The following is a 3,168-nucleotide window of genomic DNA, read 5'->3' on the forward strand; positions in this document are numbered from 1 at the left end:
TAACGGCAGCTCCGTGCATCCGACTGTTACACGATGAACTAATCATCGTACATCGCCAACAAAGCAATGAACGTGTCCTTATCCGGTCGATAATGACGCTGGACGGTTCGATCAATCTGTTGGATGCCCCAGATTAAAAAACCAACGTGGCCGATAATCCTAAATACTGATATATGGGCCATCCACAATTCACCAGTCAGATGACGGTCTAGATTTAACGAACATGAATTACCAGTAGAGTTGTACATGAGTCGAGTTAGATAGGTTAGCTCCCTCGACTTGGAAAAACCCAACTCGCCTCACTTGGAAGTTGGATTCAAATTAAATGGAATTAATTTTTAGAGTTCCAAAAAATTTAGAGGTTAGTTTGAGCTTGTCTGAGCTTGACTCGACGTGGATCCAAACTCAACTTGAATCGACTCGGATCAGTTACTCATGTTTTTTGATATCGATGCTGCTCGTCCAGTATTCGATGAACAAAGTATTGTTTTAGTTGCATACATTCTCGCGAGATCACCTAGTGGCGAGGAAGGAATGGATATGAAACAAATTATTAAATTTTTTCTTTATTCTTTTTTTTTTTTAATTAAAATTTTTACATCATAAGATAACTCTTGTATCTTGATTTTGATACCGGCTTGCCGAGTGTTTGATGAAATTCTTAGTATTGAGTGTTTGATGAAATACTTCGTATTGTTACTATTTTGTATTATGTGAGAAACTGAAGTTGTACTCTATGAGTTTGAGAAAATGTTGGATAGGCTGAACTTTGCTGGAACTAACCTAAGCTGCTGACCGAACCGAGCAGAGCTGGTCATTCAGTCTCAAGGACCGATCCAAGCCGAGGTTAGTTACTGGACGAGTAGAACCGAGTTGTGCCGAGCTTGACTCGTTCAACTCTTATCATAATACCGGTCAATGGGCAGCGAAGATTCTTAGCTCCTATATATGCACCAGCCACTCCACCTTCAAATACAATTCAGCCAACTTTCTCTTGTATCCTCCTCAAAACTCGCCATGGCTTCTCAAGATTCTCACCAGCTTCACTTTATCTTCGTTCCTTTCCCCACCCAAGGCCGCTTGATCCCAATGTTCGACATGGCCCACTTGTTGGCAAGGCGCGGCGTGCTAGTTACCATAATCACCACCACCCTCAACGCAGCTCGATTCAAGAACAGTATCAACCGCGCCATCAAATCCGGTCTCCCAATCCGGCTTGCCGAATTCCGCTTCCCATCTCAGGAAGCCGGCTTGCCAGACGGACGCGAGAACATGGACGCCATAGCTCCGGAAATGGTCATGGATTTCATCAAAGCAGTCGATTTGCTACAGCAGCCAATAGAACAGTATCTTCAAGAACAGCAACCGCGTCCGAGCTGCATTATTCAGACTCTTCACTCCCATGGACGTTTGAAACCGCCAGCAAGTTCGAGATACCGAGGATCTTTTTCCATGGTATGTGCTGCTTCTCTCTCTTGTGCCTGCACAACATACACCATTACAAGTCTCACGAAAATGTCGCCTCTGAGTCAGAACCAGTCGCTGTGCCGGGCTTGCCTCATCGAATTGAGATACCCAAATCCCAGCTGCTGCTTGGGAACGAACAAAAGTTTGATTTACAAAAGTTATTAAGTAAATCCATAGATGCCGATGCAAAATCTTACGGCGTGGTGGTGAATAGTTTTTCTGAATTGGAGAATGAATACCTTGAGTACTACCAAAAGGCTCTGGGAAAGAAGGTATGGACCGTCGGACCAGTATCTCTTTGCAACAAGGAGATGTCTGATAAGGCAGCAAGAGGGAACAAAGCGTCTATCAATGAGCATGAATGCTTGAGTTGGCTCGATTCAAGGAAGCCCAAGTCAGTTGTTTATGTTTGTTTTGGAAGCCAATCTCGCCATTCTCCTTCGCAGTTGATACAGATTGGTTTGGGCTTGGAAGCTTCAAATCAACGGTTTGTTTGGGTGATTAGAGATGTCGTGGAACCTGCCAAGATAGAGGAATGGCTTTCTGAGGGATTTGAGGAGAGGATAAAGGAAAGGGGTCTTATAATTAGAGGATGGGCCCCACAGATACTGATATTATCGCACCCAGCAATTGGAGGGTTCTTGACGCATTGTGGTTGGAATTCAACATTGGAGAGCATCTGTGCTGGTGTTCCCGTCTTGGCGTGGCCTCTGTTTGGAGAGCAGTTCTTCAATGAGAAGCATCTTGTACAAGTTCTGAGAATTGGAGTTGATCTTGGCGTCTTCCTGGGTGCCAATAAATGGGAACGAGATGATAATGTGGATGTGTTGGTGAAGATGGAAACTGTTAAGAAGGGTGTAGAGAGGTTGATGGATGAGGGAGATGAAGGAGAGGAAAGGAGAAAGAGAGCAAAAGAGTTTGGGGAGAAGGCAAGTAGGGCTATGGAAGAGGGTGGATCTTCTTACATTAACATGACCCTTCTGATTGAAGATATCATGCACCAGGCTAGCAAGAAGTGGCCCACCAAAGTTACCAACAAGGAGATAAATGTCCTTTAGATAGGTGGAAATTGCAAGCGTGTGAGAGAATAAAAAAATTGTGCTTATAAAAGACAAGGGTTTTAGATAATTACTCCATGCCTGTACTTTAACGCTTGTGAATTATTTGGAATAAATGCCAAAAAAAAAAACAAACCATTGTTTCCTTTTTATTTTTAATTTTATCTTTGAGATTATGTGAATGGTTGGAATCCAAAGTGTGGAGATGAAAAAGGATTATAATTATTTTAATTTTAAAATCTTAATGTTTTACATGTGGGTGTAATGAAACCAGCTACAAAGCCTATTTTCTCCTGTGTAGAAAGTTTTGTAAACTGTTGATTTTGATGACAAACCGGGCTTTTATTCCACCCCGTGTGGGCGAGTATTTTGCAGGTGCGCACATACCTGGGGCGGGGCAACACAATGTTTGGATGAAGCTGATAATTTTGTGATCATTCAAGTCTTTGTGACGTTATGAAAAATTATTGACGTCGTGGATGTATGTCAAATACATCCAAATGGGCCCCACAGTTATGGTTGAACATGGTGGAGGTTGGGATCCTCACAAACATCCCCACATGCACTGATAAGAATTATTTTGTATTGGAATGTGATCTTCGTGTCCCATATATGTGATCCACGTTGTCCATCCTTCTGTTCA

The 3,168-nt window shown here is 42.7% G+C and overlaps 1 pseudogene; it reads left to right on the forward strand.

Moving 5' to 3' along the window:
* The first annotated feature begins 828 nt into the window (after window positions 1-828).
* Window positions 829-2,648, forward strand: LOC131257512 (UDP-glycosyltransferase 73C3-like; annotated as a pseudogene).
* Window positions 2,649-3,168: the final 520 nt, after the last annotated feature.

Source organism: Magnolia sinica, chromosome 10, assembly GCF_029962835.1.
Source record: "Magnolia sinica isolate HGM2019 chromosome 10, MsV1, whole genome shotgun sequence".
In the NCBI taxonomy this organism is placed as follows: Eukaryota; Viridiplantae; Streptophyta; class Magnoliopsida; order Magnoliales; family Magnoliaceae; genus Magnolia; species Magnolia sinica.